General features: G+C 44.8%; 1 long non-coding RNA gene and 4 other non-coding genes across 6 annotated transcripts; all 5 read left to right on the top strand.

The window, feature by feature from the left end:
* Positions 1–5,265: 5,265 nt before the first annotated feature.
* LOC121554372 lies at positions 5,266–11,200 on the top strand. Of its 2 annotated transcripts, XR_006660269.1 has the most exons (13): positions 5,266–5,353; positions 5,847–5,889; positions 6,114–6,207; positions 6,479–6,526; positions 6,850–6,899; positions 7,174–7,227; positions 7,594–7,642; positions 8,114–8,150; positions 8,395–8,453; positions 8,642–8,705; positions 9,897–9,949; positions 10,340–10,382; positions 11,114–11,199. It is a non-coding gene; the product is annotated as an uncharacterized LOC121554372 (long non-coding RNA). The 2 variants fall into 2 exon arrangements; XR_006660270.1 differs by lacking the exon at positions 7,174–7,227 and having other exon boundaries at positions 11,114–11,200.
* LOC123488785 lies at positions 6,713–6,776 on the top strand. Its single transcript, XR_006660286.1, has one exon. It is a non-coding gene; the product is annotated as a small nucleolar RNA SNORD29 (small nucleolar RNA).
* On the top strand, positions 7,806–7,932 carry LOC121554794. The gene has a single exon (XR_005997804.1). It is a non-coding gene; the product is annotated as a small nucleolar RNA SNORD22 (small nucleolar RNA).
* LOC123488780 lies at positions 8,495–8,569 on the top strand. The gene has a single exon (XR_006660281.1). It is a non-coding gene; the product is annotated as a small nucleolar RNA SNORD31 (small nucleolar RNA).
* Positions 8,995–9,069, top strand: LOC123488784. The gene has a single exon (XR_006660285.1). It is a non-coding gene; the product is annotated as a small nucleolar RNA SNORD31 (small nucleolar RNA).
* Positions 11,201–18,532: the final 7,332 nt, after the last annotated feature.

Raw genomic sequence — 18,532 nt, 5'->3', positions numbered from 1 at the left:
AAGCAGACTTATTTTCCTTATTTTAAGCCATTGATTTGTTTTTGAAAGGGTGTTATTGTAGGCAGCATGTTTAGGCTCCAACGCCAGGCTGGGTCAGTTTATAGATAATATATGGCATAACGGTTAATTTATGCTGCAATCCATACTGCCAATAATGGTGGATGAGGTGTTCGCCCAGGCGCTTTTCCATGTTGGGGGAAAAGGTATGTTTCGGTATATTTAACTGGGTGGATCACATTGACATCAATGCTATAGTTTGCCAGCTTGTACAAGCTCTGAGTTCAGCTTCAAAGGCGCTGCATTTACGGTGATGTGGCCTCTGCCGAAATCTGGGCATTCATACTACAATCGCGGAGCCATGCAGAGTTGTCAAGGAAGTGAGTTTGGGTTTATATAGAATCATATCAATGCGGCTCTGTATGAGCCCTCCGAATTGTTACACAATTTGAGACGCACAGTGATGAGGTGGGGAGCTCAATTTGGGCTCTGACCACTACAAGTTAATTTAGCGTTTTGTTCTGACTGCACTACTTCCAAGGTATAACATTTTGGTTAAAGAGATGAAATGATTTGTTTTTGGGGCCAGTTTCCTGGACACAGATTGAGCCTAATCCTGGACTCCATTACATTAGAATTAACATACTGTACAGTTAAAGCTGTTTAGTGCTGGGTTTGGTCTGCGTTCTAACGGCACCGATAATATTTTCGGATCAATAATAAATTGCCTTTTAGATTACACATTTTCTGAAATGGTAAACCTGACCATTATAGCATGTGCTTTTATTTTATTACAAATACTTACATTCAATGGTGTTAAATGATTTTAGAAAAATAAACAAGATTTCAGCCTGCGTTTACCACAGACCTTGTTCAGTGTTGATCCGAACACTCAATTTTCCCATAGGATTTGTCCATCGAACCATGGCGGAGTTTGTGCCTACAAAAAGATACCATTACTATTGCTCTCTATAGCAGCTGGGTCTAGTCTACCGAGTTAATTGAATACAAAAAAAAAACCCAGCGAGTGGTTTTCCTCTTTAAGGAATACATTTACATTTACATTTTAGTCATTTAGCAGACGCTCTTATCCAGAGCGACTTACAGGAGCAATTAGGGTTAAGTGCCTTGCTCAAGGGCACATTAACGTCATTTAGCAGACGCTCTTAGCCAGAGCGACTCACAAATTGGTGCGTTCACCCTATAGCCAGTGGGATAACCACTTTACAATTGGGGGGTAGAAGGATTCCTTTATCCTATCCCAGGTATTCCTTGAAGAGGTGGGGTTTCAAATGTCTCCGGAAGGTGGTGAGTGACTCCGCTGTCCTGGCGTCGTGAGGGAGCTTGTTCCACCATTGGGGTGCCAGAGCAGCGAACAGTTTTGACTGGGCTGAGCGGGAACTGTGCTTCCGCAGAGGAAGGGGAGCCAGCAGGCCAGAGGTGGATGAGCGCAATGCCCTCGTTTGGGTGTAGGGACTGATCAGAGCCTGAAGGTACAGAGGTGCCGTTCCCCTCACTGCTCCATAGGCAAGCACCATGGTCTTGTAGCGGATGCGAGCTTCAACTGGAAGCCAGTGGAGTGTGCGGAGGAGGGGGGTGACGTGAGAGAACTTGGGAAGGTTGAACACCAGATGGGCTGCGGCATTCTGGATGAGTTGTAGGGGTTTAATGGCACAGGCAGGGAGGCCATCCAACAGCGAGTTGCAGTAGTCCAGACGGGAGATGACAAGTGCCTGGATTAGGACCTGTGAATAGTAAATACCTGGAATACCTGGAATAGTAAAAAAGTAATCCTTCTACCCCACCCCAATAAAAAATTAAAATGGGGTGGTTGTCCCACTGGCTATCATAAATTGAATGCACTAGTTTGTAAATCGCTCTGGATAAGAGCGTCTGCTAAATGACGTAAACGTAGTATCGCTTCCTCTTCCGTCTCAAACCTCATCAGCGCACACTTTCTACATCTATCCTCTTCTAATTGTACTTCAGTTCTGTATGCAATAGTAGGATAGAATACCTGTATGTCTCTTGTGGTGAATTGGGCTAGTGCAGCAAAACACCACTGTCCTATAATCTGGGCCATAGTGGTTCGGCAAAGCTTGATCAGGAATTAAGATTATTAGTGTATGGGACAATATATATTTTTTAAAAAGTATGATTGGTATAAAATGCCTTTTATCACTCAGATGGATGGGATTTTCTGTGGCATTAAAAAGGTCTCAGTCTGACTTTGGACATGCCAAATAACCTTTCACCTGACTGCTGCTGCATGCTTTCCTTAAAGGAAAGTGCCACCTAAAACCTATATTTTGGTATTGGAAAAATATGGGGTGATTTCTGTATTTTGAAAGTGACATGTCTTGAGAACTTGATTGCTTACAAGGTTCATGCGAGTGACTGACTGCACAAAGGAGTAAACCCCATACCCTCATAAGCAATGTGGCAGTACACCCAGAACATTGCTCTGGGAACTAGGAGTGATACAATAGCTCCGTTTCAAGGTAGGAAGCCTTGTGTGGTATAAATCAGTCATATACAGGAACCAACCATGCTTATAACTTGTTTGCGTAGCAGTATAGAAGGACTGAAAGGGAACCTCTTTAGAGTTTGTATTGAGTTTGTGAACCTCTCCACGCATTAAAGATTACTTCATTTACTTTTGAGTTTGAGTCCTTAGTGGTGAATTTACACGACAATTCCAACATTGGACTAATTAAGCAAATACCAAAATAGCTGTTGGATGGAGTTTCTTTAACTGGTTTCTAGAACTCCCTGGAAAACTGTATTTTATGGTACTATTCTGCAGTGATGAAATGAAAACCTTTTCAAGACATGAAGTCAAACAGTTACACACTAACCATGGTGGGGTGAGTGAATTTAATAAATAGTTACACACCAACACTAACCATGGTGAGGTATGAATTTAATAAATAGTTACACACCAACACTAACCATGGTGGGGTGAGTGAATTGAATAACAGATACATTGAAGTGAGGCACTGGTTGGCAGACAACCAACCAACCACTGTAAACAGTTCTAACTCAGTATGATGGTACTGTCTAGTAGCATCCTAACAGATCTGAGAGGTGTACTACAAAGCAGGATCAATGAGTTAGTCAGCAAATTTTGATAATCAACCCTAAATAACTTGATTTGAGTTGATTCAAAACGCTGAACTTAGATATGCGTTTTGGTTGTTGAGTAAATTAGACCACGCCCATTTCAAGCTTACCGGTATCTTTCTAAAAATGTTCTCCTGCTTTGTAGCATCCCTCTGTTTGTGATGTCATCCCTCTGTTTGTGATGTCATCCCTCTGTTTGTGATGTCATCCCTCTGTTTGTGATGCCATCCCTCTGATTGTGATGTCATCCCACTCCTTGTTGTTTGGCATGACAAGCAGTGCAGTGGCCTGATGGCACAAACTGGTACCCAGACTGGCCTACTAGTGTTTCTCAACCTTTTTCTAATTAGGGACAGGAAAGCTATGTTTTGTGCGATTGTTATTATTGTTTGAGGTGACTACCAGAACATGTGAAGCTTGGATATGTGAGGTATGCGGTGAGAGCATTTGTGTCCAAACCATTACAGTGTGGAGATTGTAAAGGATATGGTCATGTGTCAAATGTTTGCAGACGAGAGAAGTTTGATATTGTAGAATCTGCGAATGGAAAATGTTGCAACTGTGGTGGGGATCATACTCCGCACTTCCTTGAGTGCCCTGTTAGGGTGAAGGAGGTCGAGGTGTCAAGGGTCAGGGCTGCGCAGCGGATCTCCTATGTGGAGGCGGTGAAGAGAGTCGAAGGGGAAAGAGGCAACAGTGTTGAAGATATGGCGGTGAATGCATTGAAACCAGTTGCTAGTGTTTTAAGTCAATCGGGTGATCTGGATACACTCATTGTGAAGAAGGTGGATTTTGTGGCATTTCTAGCCACAGTGATTAATTGTACAGCACAAGTGTCCAAGAAATAGTCCGGGTAGCCATTTGATTCGCTGTTCGGGAGTCTTATGGCTTGGGGGTAGAAGCTGTTAAGAAGCCTTTTGGACCTAGACTTGGCGCTCCGGTACCGCTTGCCGTGCGGTAGCAGAGCGAACAGTCTATGACTAGGGTGGCTGGAGTCTTTGAAACATTTTAGGGCCTTCCTCTGACACCGCCTGGTATAGAGGTCCTGGATGGCAGGAAGCTTGGCCCCAGTGATGTACTGGGCCGTACGCACTACCCTCTGTAGTGCCTTGCGGTCAGAGGCTGAGCAGTTTCCATACCAGGCAGTGATGCAACCAGTCAGGATGCTCTCAATGGTGCAGCTGTAGAACTTTTTGAGGATCTGAGGACCCATGCCAAATCTTTTCATTCTCCCGATGGGCAATAGGCTTTGTCGTGCCCTCTTCACGACTTTCTAGGTGTGTTTGGACCATGATAGTTTGTTGGTGATGTGGACACCAAGGAACTTGAAGCTCTCAACCTGTTCCACTACAGCCCCGTCGATGAGAATGCAAACAAGACAGAGTAGTTATTTGCTCTGATTCATGTGCAGTGTTAATGAGTCTCCAGTCCTTTAGCTCACGTAGCAGACAATACCTGCTTTATGAGGTGCTACAAACCCATGGCAGTATTAAACAGATGGGTATACAGATAAGATTTAGTTGGGTCCCAGCCCATGTGGGGGTGGAGGGGAACGAGGCAGTAGATGAACAGGCTAAACAAGCACTTAGTAGTGGGGATGTTGATGTTGAAGTTTCAATGAGCAAGGCAGAGGCAAAAAGACATGCAGAGATGGCAGGAGCAGTGGAATAGAGATAATAAGGGAAAGCATTTATTTCAAGTACAGAGGAAAGTCGGGGAGGGGAGGATGGCAGGAAGGGACAGAAGAGAGGAGGCTATTTTTTACAAGATTAAGGGTGGGAGACAGCCAGTTGGATAAGACATTAAATGTGATAGGAAAGCATCCAACAGGAAAGTGTGATTATTGTCAGGAAACAGAGACCGTGGAGCATGTATTGCTACAGTGTGGTCAGTATCAAAGGGAAAGAGAGAGGATGAGATCTAGTATGAGGGAGAAGGGGATACAGGAAATTGGTTTAAATAGTATATTGAGTAGAACGTCATTAGATATAATCTCAAATATTTTGTTATCTTTTTAAGAGCAACGGGGCTGGCAGGTAGGATTTAGTTTCTCCCTGTCTCTGGCCCACACTCCAGTACAGTAGGTGGCGATAATGCGCCATAACGTTGGATGCCAACCGCCGATAAACCCTACCGAAGAAGAAGAAGATCGTTTTTGTGGCTCGTCCTGTGTAAACTTGTTCATTTTCTCCTTTCAAGATGCGGACGTCTCGGGAGAGAATGTGCCGCTCGGGTAAGCTGCATGCTGCTGACATGGTACAATGACTCACTCTGCGGCAATAAAATGATGCAAGCGAACGTTAGTTTAATAACTGGCTAGCTTGGTGTTTGTCGTTAGCGACTAGCTAACCACGTGTCATGTTGGTGTTAGCTAGTAGGCTAGCTTGCCCGTTAGTAGAAGTACACCATTATTCATAGTAAACCCAACGTTAGAGGTCTGTGCTACGGTGATGATAAAATGAACTCTCTCTTACCGAATCAGCCTTTGAAGAAGACACTTCTTTACCAGATTCTGAGTAGCATTTGGCCCCTGTTTCGACCCGTTGATTCCCATACTGGTACCCTGTTCTCAATAGTGCAGTACTTATTAACATGGCTCTGGTCCAAAGTAGTACACTGTATTGGAAATACGGTGCCATTTGCGACGCTACCAATATCGTGTTCTATATGCCTGCATGTTGCCTATTTAAACATGGAACTCCCTAACTTTTCCCCCTGATCAACAGAAATGCAGGACAGATGCCAGGGAAGTCCAGAACACATTGACATGTGAGTGCATTGACTTACCACCGGGAACATTGGCTGTGCACTGCTACTCAGCCCTTCACCTTAAAGAGATACTTTGGTATCTAAATGATGATCCTCAAAGACAAGCATATGTCTGATTTTTGGTGATGCTAACTTTGATCTGATAGCCTCCTTGCTATGTGTTCCAAAGCCTCTTGTAATATACAGGCTTGTAAGTCACTAATGTAGATGTGTCCTTTGCTTAGGTCTGCGTTGTTTGCAACATGACTTTGTGACTTCAAGGCATCTGAACAGAATCTCCACTTTGAGTTCCATTCCGGAATAGGAATGCGTGTGCTGGTGAGTTCCATTTGAGTTTGTTCACTGGTGTTCATGACAGTTCCAATGGCACTAAATCTGCTATATGGTGCACTGCTTTTGACCATAAACCGGGGTAGTAGTGCACTATATATATGACTCTCTCTGGCCTTTAAATGACGATCCATTGACAAGCATATGTCTAATTGTTTTGTGAAGCTACTCTTTGTTCTGATCGGCTCGATTTAGGAACATTCTATCCTCTCATAGAAGCCAAACTATAACTAACATTATTTTGTGATTCCTTCTGTAGGATACCTGATTCCAGACCATGACACTGATGTGCTTTCTGAAAATTCAGGTTTGTGAAATGTTAAGTCACTGGCTACATTTGAAATGTTACCCCATCTCCCTTAATGCACCTTGAAGGGTATTGGTGGGACTTTGGATGCAGACTCTTTCACTAGCCCCTTTTGGTTGGCCGACTATTCAAGATGGCCTCTTGGAATTACTGTTTAGTTGCCATGGCTACCGGTACATGCTACAGTCCCAATGATGACAAACTTAGCTCACTTTGACCCGATGTGAAACGACATGAACTACTGAGTGACTGTAGCTAATGCAGCAGTAATGTTTGATTTCTTAAGCGTCGTACTAATAAAATCTATGCCTTTCATTCTACAGGGTTTGCGCTCTGTGGTCAGTGGAATTGCAACATGGACTCAAACACACTGGTAAGTTGCGGTTCTAAAACGGTCTCAAATGGCTCCCTCTATAGTACACTACTTTTGATAGAGCTTTAAGGGCCCTGGTCAAAAGTAGTGCACTAAAGGGAAGTCTTTCCCAGAATAACAATCGTTCTCTGCGACCACATGATAAACCTTTTTGGAATCTCGTTCGTCTGAATTCCTGTTGATGTTAAATGACCTGACACCCTGCAGCGTAGTAAAGAACGCTCGCTTGACTGTTGTTGCAGTCTAGTTACACGTCCTCCATTTTGTTTTACAGTTGACTGTCCTGAAACAAGATGGCTGGTGTTCTGGGCTGCTCTAAGCTATGCATGTAAGGAGCCATCCAGTCTAAATGGATATTTTAATACCAGTGTCTTAACTTGTCCTAAAAGTGGTAGTTCCAATTATCAATGTGTAGTTTGATGTCCTTTTTAAATATAGTATTGGTATGTACACAACTTAACTTAGCTGAACGCAACACCTTTGTAGTTTGAGTTATCTTGTCCCTCTGCTGAACATGATGAATATTCTCTTTGGAATCTTGTTCGTCTGAACTCCTGTTGAGAAAAGGAATAGCGGACTTCAGCAGAGGACTACGTAACCCTGTCATAAGGGCTACTTATGTTACGGCTAACACCTTCCTTGTACCGATCTGGTCCTCAGAAAGACATTAACCTGACGCGTTTTGTCTTGGTAGGTTTCCTCTGTATGTGGCTGGGCAGGGAGCCGTGATGGCAGCTAGACGGGTGAGTTTTGGTTAATATGAGGACGTTCAGTGACTGAATAGAGATGCGATGTCATGGGAGATGAATCTTAACCAGAGCCTTAGCCACGAGCTATTACCACCAGCCTAGTGTTAAAACTCACTGCAAACAAGTGTTGACGTTTGGTAGTCATGGTGACTCTGGCTCCTGGTGATGACACCCGCACGCGTCTTACGCCCTGCGTCAACGACAGAACCTGCAAAGGTGGACCCACTGGCGTTGCCAGGGCAACAAGGGGACGGCTCGTTGGGGTTACCAACTGTCTGATGGGACCAGAGACAAAACACATAAAATGGCTGTTGACTCTGCATTGTTTATCTAAAATGGCCGCCATTTTGGTTTCAGTAGATGCAGAGTAATTCACAACTCTAGTAGCAGTCAAATCACTGGGGTGGATGAGCTACTCGGATTAGTCGGTTTATTTCTCCCTAACCTGTTTCTGTTATTTTACAGTACCATCAATGCAGTTGAAGCAGGATGGAGTCTGAAGGTTAGTATTCTAACGTCCAAGTAACTCCATTCTTGACCTGATGTAGTACAGGGTCTTGGTCAGCACTTTCCCATATTTAGTCTCTCAGGGTGATAGTGCTGCTCTGGGATCAGTTCCCTTTTTATTTTAGATTATATTACCTCCCTGGTCTGATGTAACAATCAGTTTCCCCCCCTCTGATCTATCAGACAATAAAGCAGTCTTTAATGTACTGCTGGTCATGTTTATTCCTTCTCCCCTTCAGGACCTGACGGTGGTACCAGACTGGTCACTAGTAGACACTTGTTACTGCACTACCTCAAGGTGTGTATGATTTGACCTCACTTCGGTCCTTTTTTTTATAATGTAGAAGTGATGATTTCCTATTACCGCCCCAGTCTGATGTTAAGCTGACTGATTGGTTATCGAACTGATCTATAGAGATGGGGGGGCAACTTTGATGTACTGCTGTTTTTAGCGCATTAATTTAGATTTAAAATCTCCTCTTCCAGGTCCTAACTGTTGTACTAGACTGGCCACTAGAAGGAAACTCTTTGCTGTGAAATGAAGTCAAAGGTGTGTAATTTAAGTTATTAGGTGTGGAGGTGTAGCACAACCAGCTGGCAGATGGTGCCGTTTCATTTGTCATCTGCGTCCAACTGCAATCAATGCTACTTCCTGATGTTCAGCCAATAATGTTGCAGCAGTCTCTGGCTGAAGGCAAGGCGCAACATGAGTAGTTAGCATTAGCCAGTCTAGCGTGGTGGAAAAACGTATTAAGACTACGCATGTTTGGATGCCAGGGGACAAACCGAATAATAGATGTGACTGGAATAATGGTGCTGTCTGCCTGCTGGTTTGGGCTAGTAGAAGTGATGATTTCCTATTACCGCCCCAGTCTGATGTAAAACTGACTGATTGGTTAACGAACTGATCTACTCTACAGCAGTGTTTCCTGGTCCTGGGGACCCCGAGGAGTGCACATGGCTCTTGTCCTAGTTCTACACACCTGACTCAAAAATCAGTTGGTTCTTATGCTTAATATAAGCAAGCTTTGAGTCCCCAGGATTATAAAGATTACTATTTTTCTAATTTTAATTTTTTATTTCACCTTTGTCTATTATAACCAGGTAGACCAGTTGAGAACAAGTTCTCATTTTTTCGAACTGATCTATCGCCAGAGCAGTGTTTCACAATCCTGGTTCTGGGGACCTATATGTAAAGCTGTTAGACAACAGCCAATTCGATTTTCACTAATAGTGTTGTAAATACAGAACAAAGTCAAAACTACGAACAGGAAACTGCTAAACCATTGTGCATTTACAAAGTTATAGATCTAGGGCAATCATTTAGTTGTGATTCATACTGTTAAAATAATTACAATTTAGTATTAACACTGGAAGTGATCACAATGCTCTGCTCATTGTTGTACTTGTAAACAAACGTGAGCTAACTACCGTAAATAACATTTGACAGGTGAAATTAGGCGTTAATTTATCAATGTACTGCTGTACGGCCTGCAGGTATCTTAAGTAGCTACACATGATCAACATGATGACTTCAAATATGAATTAGGAGAGTATTTGAAAAGTCGCTCCAGCTTTTCAACTCCCCAGTTCGGTTACACCCAAGGCCAGTTCTAGGGCAGAAACAAATGTTGACCTCTTTGGGTCCCCAGGGTTAGAATTCCACTGCTGTAGACTGATCCCATGTCTGGCTACTAGTTCGTTAAATGTCACTTCATGCTCTCCTACTTTGTCCCTCTAGTGTTCTGCCCCCCCCACCTGGTTGAGGTCCTAGTGTCTGCAGTCTATGGAAAGGTGGGTGACTTGTTTTGACCGTATCTTAAACCACCTTCCACATGAGGCATTCTGGAATGTCGTATGATGAAGCATTACTTACAACATCCAGTCAGGTGACAATCCTGTCCAGTGCTCTTGGGCTGGATAAGGTCTCGTCTCCCATCGGCCCTCCTGTGGGTTGGGCAGGCACTGACAAGCCTGTTGATGGAGCAGGGGTAAGGTGGGCTGCCTGCCTGGAGGGAGGGTGTCTGGGTGGGGGGCTTGACCCCGGACCCTGGACCACTGGCTGGATGGCTGCAATGACTGAACAAAATAAAGCTGATCTCGTTTCAGAATGCTCTGCATGTAGTCTAGTTATCTAAGATTGGGATTATTTGGTTTTCAAACTGTTCTGTTTTTTTTTTCTAGCTCGTTGGCTGTTGAAGTGTTGCTGTCCTGGTGGAGTGGGAAGGTGTGTACTGGTTCCAGTTTTATAATGCACTCAGTATAGAGAACATTTAAGAACACATTCCTAATATTGAGTTTGCCCTCAACAGCCTCAATTTGTCAGGGCATGGACTCTACAAAGTGTCGAAAGCGTTCCACAGGATGCTGGCCCATGACACAACTGTGGGTCGGCGTTGGCTGGCTGTCCTTTGGGTGGTGGACCATTCTTGATACACGCTAGAAACTGTTGCGCTTGACAAACCTAAAAGTGTTGCAGTTGACACAAACCGGTGTGCCCGGCACCTATCGTACCCCCGTTCAAATGCTCTTTTTGTCTTCTCCATTCACCCTCTGAATGGCGCAAATAAACAATCCATGTCTCTTCATCTCTAATTGATGTTTAACAAGAGACATCAGTGGGGAAGCTTTCGCCTGGTCAGTCTGTCATGGCAAGAGCAGGTGTTTGCTGTTTTGTACACTGTCTATGTATTATAATGGAAAGGGGGCCCAACTTAATATTAGGAAGTTTCAAGTTCTTAATGTACGCTACTGTTGCATGGTCCTCTTGGACGTCCCACTGAACCATGCAATGTGTTCCACACCACATACTCTGACGTGATGAGTTCTCATTACACGCCCCAGTCTGATGTAAAGCTGACTGATTGGTTACCCCTCTGATCAAGGCATCTCATAGCTTGTTTCCTTGTCCCTACAGTGTCACCAGGATTTAATTCTCACCCTATTTTTCCCCTCTAGCGCTCGTCGTGTTCTACACCGGCTCGCACTCCTGTTTGGGCAGCAAGGAAGTGGGATAGTCTCGTTGGAACTGGGAAAACCAAGTCAATTCAACCCCTGACTGTGTTTTGCTGAATAAATAAATCTACAAATGTGATGCTTTTTTCTTTCTTGTCAGTAGGAAATCAGACTTGGTCCATTTGGCCATTTTGAATGGTGTGCTGAATTCAATACTGAACAATTACATTTCCGGTCATCTCAAATCTTTACACATTTATTCTAAGTGGTTCTAAAGCAGATGTGACCGTTTTCACTGGCTATAGAAAGCAGACTTATTTTCCTTATTTTAAGCCATTGATTTGTTTTTGAAAGGGTGTTATTGTAGGCAGCATGTTTAGGCTCCAACGCCAGGCTGGGTCTGTTTATAGATAATATATGGCATAACGGTTAATTTATGCTGCAATCCATACTGCCAATAATGGTGGATGAGGTGTTCGCTCAGGCGCTTTTCCATGTTGGGGAAAAAGGTATGTTTCGGTATATTTAACTGGGTGTATCATTGACATCAATGCTATAGTTTGCCAGCTTGTACAAGCTCTGAGTTCAGCTTCAAAGGCGCTGCATTTACGGTGATGTGGCCTCTGCCGAAGTCTGGGCATTCATACTACAATCGCGGAGCCATGCAGAGTTGTCGTCAAGGAAGTGAGTTTGGGTTTATATAGAATCATATCAATGCGGCTCTGTATGAGCCCTCCGAATTATTTCACAGTTTGAGACGCACAGTGATGCGGTGGGGAGCTCAATTTGGGCTCTGACCACTACAAGTTAATTTAGCGTTTGTTCTGACTGCACTACCAAGGTATACCATTTTGGTTACAGAGATGTAATGACTTGTTTTGGGCCTGTTTCCTGGACACAGATTGAGCCTAATCCTGGACTGCATTACATTAGAATTAACATACTGTACAGTGAATATTGTTTTGTGCTGGGTTTGGTCTGCGTTCTAACGCACCGATAACATTTTCGGATCAAGAATAAATTGCCTTTTAGAATACACATTTTCTGAAATGGTAAACCTGACCATTATAGCATGTGCTTTTTTTACAAATACTTAAATTCAATGGTGTAAGCTGATTTTAGAAAAATAAACAAGATTTAAGCCTGCGTTTACCACAGACCTTGTTCAGTGTTGATCCGAACACTCAATTTTCCCATAGGATTTGTCCATCGAACCATGGCGGAGTTTGTGCCTACAAAAAGATACCATTACTATTGCTCTCTATAGCAGCTGGGTCTAGTCTACCGAGTTAATTGAATACAACAACAAAAAACCAGCAAGTGGTTTTCCTCTTTAAGGAATACCTGGAATAGTAAAAAAGTAATCATTCTACCCACAGAGGGGGCCCCCATTAAAAAATTAAAATGGGGTGGTTGTCCCACTGGCTATCATAAATTGAATGCACTAATTTTTAAATCGCTCTGGATAAGAGCGTTGTTATGGGTGGAAGATGGCACATTGATGCCATCTGTTGGTAAATGTTCATTACTGCAACTCCAGTGTTTTACCGGTGTACTTGAGATACCCGGATGTATTGCAATATACTGAACAGGACTGGTTACTCGCATCAATGCCTCTGCCTCGTTATTTAACATTCAAACATGGTGTCAGAGTCGGATAACTAACCATGCTTTCCGCAAATTAGAGTCACCTGTTCTGGTTTTAAAAAGCTTAGTTGAGTAAAACTTCTCCGGAATTGTCCTTAGCTAGATTGAGTTTGCTAGTTAGCTTCAGTGTTGTTAGCAGCGTTTAGACATGGCAGCTAACATTTCCCCTCCCGCCGTTATGAAGCTCAGCGGAGATTGGAGCACAAACTGGGATACGTTTAGAGGTGAATGGGAGGACTATGCACTAGCAACGGGACTTCGGGAAAAGGACGATGAGGTAGTGGCTGCCACTTTGAGGACTATAATGGGAGCAGAATGCCGACACGTATACAAACACAACCTGAACCTAACAGCAGCTCAGCAAGGTAACGCTACAGCTATTCTTGATGCTCTCGAACTTTACTTTAAGCCAGCAAAGAACGTTATCTACGAGCGTTATGTTTTCGGTTGTTACAAACAGGAGGACGGGGAGTCCATTGACAGCTTTGTCACTAAGCTAAGGGAAAAGGCAGCTACATGTGACTATGGTGCTTTAACGGGGAGTCCATTGACAGCTTTGTCACTAGGCTAAGGGAAAAGGCAGCTACATGTGACTATGGTGCTTTAACGGGGAGTCCATTGACAGCTTTGTCACTAAGCTAAGGGAAAAGGCAGCTACATGTGACTATGGTGCTTTAACGGGGAGTCCATTGACAGCTTTGTCACTAGGCTAAGGGAAAAGGCAGCTACATGTGACTATGGTGCTTTAAGAGATGAACTGATCAGAGACAAGATAGTGCTTGGCATAACTAATGAGGGCACCCGCAGACGTTTGCTGAGAGAACGTGACCTGACACTAGTCTTGGCAGTGGAGACATGCCGTGCAGCAGAGCTTACGGATATACAGATAAGGTCCATGGAGCTAGAAAGGCAACATATGGACAATGTCAATGCTACATTCAGGCAGCCAATAAAGAAATTCCCTTTTGCCACAGCTAATGCTAATACTACAGCCAACTCTGCAGTAGACAACCCCAATGCATGCCGATATTGTGGCATTTCTCATGGACGAGGAAAAGAACACTGCCCAGCCTATGGAAAAATATGCAAATCCTGTGGTACAGCTAATCACTTCGCAAGGGCCTGCATGAAAAGCAAGAGAAAGGAGGGTAAAGTGCACTCCATTGAAATAAACACAGATGAAGGGAACAACAGCACAGAGGATGTATATGCTAGCGAGTGCATAGGGGCAGTAAGGGCAAAAGGAAAAAAAATGGTTTGTCACTCTGCTACTTAATAATAAACCACAGCAATGCCAGCTAGATTCAGGGGCCACATGTAACGTTATGAGCCTTAAAGATAAAAAGGAGGCTCGCGCCCAGAGACAAACTCACACAGAGTAGCACCAAGCTGAAACTGTATTCAGGCCAGTTCATGACCTCTTTAGGCCTGTTTGTGACAGAGTGTGTTTTACGTGGCCAGAAACACACTCTTGAGTTTGAAATAGTTGAGGCTAGTCAACAGCCATTACTGTCAGGTTCTACATGCGAGCGCCTTGGGCTTATTAACTTCACCATCCCAGCTGATCTTAACATTATAGACAAAGTCCAGGCTGGGCCCCTGAGCAAGGAGACTCTCTTAAGCAAGTACCATGATGTCTTCAACGCACCAGTCGAGTCAGTTCCCGGCGAAGTCCACTTTGAGTTGGATGCAGCAATCCAGCCTGTCCAGTGTGCACCTCGCAATGTACCAGTGGCCATGAAAGCAGCTACAAAGGCTCAGCTTGACAAATACGAAGCAGATGGCCACATCATATCCGTCACCGAGCCTACAGACTGGATAAGTAATATGGTTATCGTCAAGAAACCAGACAAGCTACGGATATGCATAGATTCTAAACACCTCAACCGGGCTCTGAGACGTTCACATTACATTATGCCCACGTTGGAGGATGTTCTTTACAAGCTCCCAAAGGCCAGAGTCTTCACGCTCGTGGACGCCAGAGATGCCTTCCTGCAGTGCAAGCTTGACGAGCCCAGCAGCTACATGACCACCTTTTGGACACCCTGGGGCAGGAAGAGGTGGTTGAAGCTCCCGCTTTGGTGTCTCCGTGGCTCCAGAGGTGTATCAGCGGAAACAGCACGAGCTGTTGATGGGACTCAGCGGCGTGGAACCCATAGCAGATGACATCCTCGTAGTGGGCTGTGGGGACAGTGATGAGGAGGCAGAATGTGACCATGACGATCAAGCTGCTGGCCCTGATGGTCAGATGCAGACAGGTCAAGCTAAGGCTAAGCATAAAAAAGCTTCAGTTTAAAGTGCCAGAGGTTCGCTTTCATGGGCACATCTTGTCCTCCACCGATTGAAGGCGGATCCAGAAAAAGTGAAGGCTGTCTTGGATATGCCTCACCCATCTGACGTGAAGGCAGTGCAGCGCTTCGTCGGATTCGTCACCTACCTGGCCAAGTTCCTACCGCGGCTCTCTGAAGTGTGTGAACCACTAAGGAGGCTCATGGACAAGGACACCATCTGGCATTGGCTCCCAAAACATGACACAGCGGTGAGGGAAATAAAACAACTGGTCACCCAGACACCTGTACTGCGATACTACGATGTGTCAAAACCTGTCACGATTCAGAGTGACTCAAGCCAGTATGGACTGGGCTGTTGCCTCATGCAAGAGGGCCAGCCTGTGGCATTCGCCTCTAGGGCACTCACTCCAACAGAGCAGAACTATGCCCAGATAGAGAAGGAGTGCCTCAGCATTGTGTTTGCATGCCAACGCTTCCACCACTACCTGTACGGGCGTGACAATATTACCGCAGAGACAGATCACAAGCCCCTTATTGCTATATTCAGCAAGCCTCTCCTGAATGCCCCGAAAGCGACTGCAGAGCATGCTACTGGCCCTACAAAACTACAACCTCAAGGTGGTGTATAAGCCAGGGCCAGAGATGTATGTGAGTGACACGCTTAGCAGGGCTACTGCATCAGGCACTCACACACGCTCCATGCATGAACAACACGCAGTGTGCAGCTTACAAACAGAGCAAGTGGATGTTGAACACATCAACCAGGCTGACTACCTCAATGTTACGGACCAGCGCCTTATACAAATCAGACAGCACACAGACAGGGACGAGCAACTCCAGGCATTGAGGTCTGTGATTCTGATGGGCTGGCCCGACTGCAAGGGAAGAAACTGCTTTAGCCACCAGAGAATATTGGCCAGTGAAAGAAGAGCTCAGTGTTCAAAACGGAGTAATATTCAAGGGTCAGAGAGTCGTTATTCCCCGGTCTCTGCGCCCTGAGATGTTGGCGCGCGTGCACTCAAGTCACATAGGAGGTGAGGCCTGTTACAGACAAGCACGTGACACACTGTATTGGCCAGGAATGCAGAGTGAAATCAAAGACTATGTCAGTAAATGCACAATCTGCAACGAATATGCCATTGAGCAACAGAGAGAGACGATGATGTCCCACGAGCTACCAATGCGCCCCTGGCAGATAGTAAGTCTAGATCTCTTCCAGCACAGTGGCAAAGACTTTCTGCTGGTAGTTGATCATTACTCAGACTTCTGGGAGATTGACCTCCTCCCCGACCTCTCAGCAGAGACAACGATCAAACGCTGCAAGGCTCAGTTTGCCCGCTATGGCCAGCCAGATAGGGTAATTTCAGATAATGGACCCCAATTCTCCGGATGTGAGTTCCGAAAATTTGCTGCAGAATGGGAATTCGAGCACGATCACTTCATCACCACGACACCCAAAAGCTAATGGGAAGGCTGAGTCGGCAGTCAAAATTGCAAAGAACCTCTGCAAAAAAGCTCTGCGAGAGGGCAAAGATGCCTGGAAAGCAATCCTGCAATGGCGCAATACCCCGACAGAAGGCATGGATAGCAGCCCGGCCCAGCGCCTCATGGCACGGCGTTTAAAAGCAGCTCTGCCAGTAGCAAGCACTCTCCTGGAGCCATGTGTGGTGACAGACGTGCTGGTGAAGCTACGTCACAGAAGACAGGTCTCCAAGTTCATCTACGACAAATCTGCAAAAGACTTACCTGAGCTCAGGGTGGGTGAAACGGTGCGAATGAAGCCACTACCAGGGGACCGGACGGGCCTCTGGAGACTCGGATCCTGTGTACAGAAAGTGGCACCACGCTCCTACTTGGTCGAAGTGAATGGATCACTGTACCGTCGTAACAGGGTTGACCTTCGGATTGCTGAGCCAGCATCTACTCAGAACTCTGATGGTCATAGGGGTCGCATGACAAAAGACGGAACCCCAGCAAGTCACATGGGGCCTGAGGCACTGGGCGAAGAGCCAGGGGATCACAGGTCGGCCACTCCCTCGCCCATCAATACTCCCCCTTAGACAGTCAGGTGACACGCCTGTACGGGAGCCCGCAGTCCACGCAGACAAGCCCCCCTGTCTTTTCACGCTGCGGGCGTCTGTCCCAGCCACCAAAAAAGACTTAATCTGTAGGTTTCCCATTAGGGATTGTTGACAGACAGTGATAAAAGTGAAGAGAGTATCAAAATGTGTTAAGTGGTTAATATAAAAAAATACTTAACTGTTCATGTTGGAAATTACTACTAGGTTTGTTTTGTTAGTGAATTGACAGCTCCTGTCCTATTTTATAAAAGGGAAGATGTTATGGGTGGAAGATGGCACATTGATGCCATCTGTTGGTAAATGTTCATTACTGCAACTCCAGTGTTTTACCGGTGTACTTGAGATACCCGGATGTATTGCAATATACTGAACAGGACTGGTTACTCGCATCAATGCCTCTGCCTCGTTATTTAACATTCAAACAAGCGTCTGCTAAATGACGTAAACGTAGTCTCGCTTCCTCTTCCGTTACAAACCTCATCAGCGCGCACTTTCTACATCTATCCTCTTCTAATTGCACTTCAGTTCTGTATGCAATAGTAGGATAGAATACCTGTATGTCTCTTGTGGTGAATTGGGCTAGTGCAGCAAAACGCCACAGTCCTATAATCTGGGCCATAGTGGTTCGGTGAAGCTTGATCAGGAATTAAGATTATTAGTGTATGGGACAATATATATTTTTAAAAAAGTATGCTTGGTATAAAATGCCTTTCATCACTCAGATGGATGGGATTTTCTGTGGCATTAAAAAGGTCTCAGTCTGACTTTGGACATGCCAAATAACCTTTCACCTGACTGCTGCTGCATGCTTTCCTTAAAGGAAAGGGCCACCTAAAACCTATATTTTGGTATTGGCAAAATGCATCATATGGGGGTGATTTCTGTATTTTGAAAGTGACATGTCTTGAGAACTTGATTGCTTACAAGGTTCATGCGAGTGACTGACTGCACAAAGGAGTAAACCCCATACCCTCATAAGCAATGTGGCAGCACACCCAGAACATTGCTCTGGGAACTAGGAGTGATACAATAGCTCCGCTTTCAAGGTAGGAAGCCTTGTGTGGTATCAATCAGTCATATACAGGAACCAACCATGCTTATAACTTGTTTGCGTGAGCAGTATAGAAGGACTGAAAGGGAACCTCTTTGGAGTTTGTATTGAGTTTGTGAACCTCTCCACGCATTAAAGATTACTTCATTTACTTTGAGTTTGAGTCCTTAGTGGTGAATTTACACGACAATTCCAACATTGGACTAATTAAGCAAATACCAAAATAGTTGTTGGATGGAGTTTCTTTAACTGGTTTCTAGAACTCCCTGGAAAACTGTATTTTATGGTACTATTCTGCAGTGATGAAATTAAAACCTTTTCAAGACATGAAGTCAAACAGTTACACACTAAC

Source organism: Coregonus clupeaformis, unplaced genomic scaffold (assembly GCF_020615455.1).
Source record: "Coregonus clupeaformis isolate EN_2021a unplaced genomic scaffold, ASM2061545v1 scaf2495, whole genome shotgun sequence".
Taxonomy (NCBI): domain Eukaryota; kingdom Metazoa; phylum Chordata; class Actinopteri; order Salmoniformes; family Salmonidae; genus Coregonus; species Coregonus clupeaformis.
Note: the sequence above shows the minus strand (reverse complement) of the source record. Positions and strands in the feature narration are given on the sequence as shown.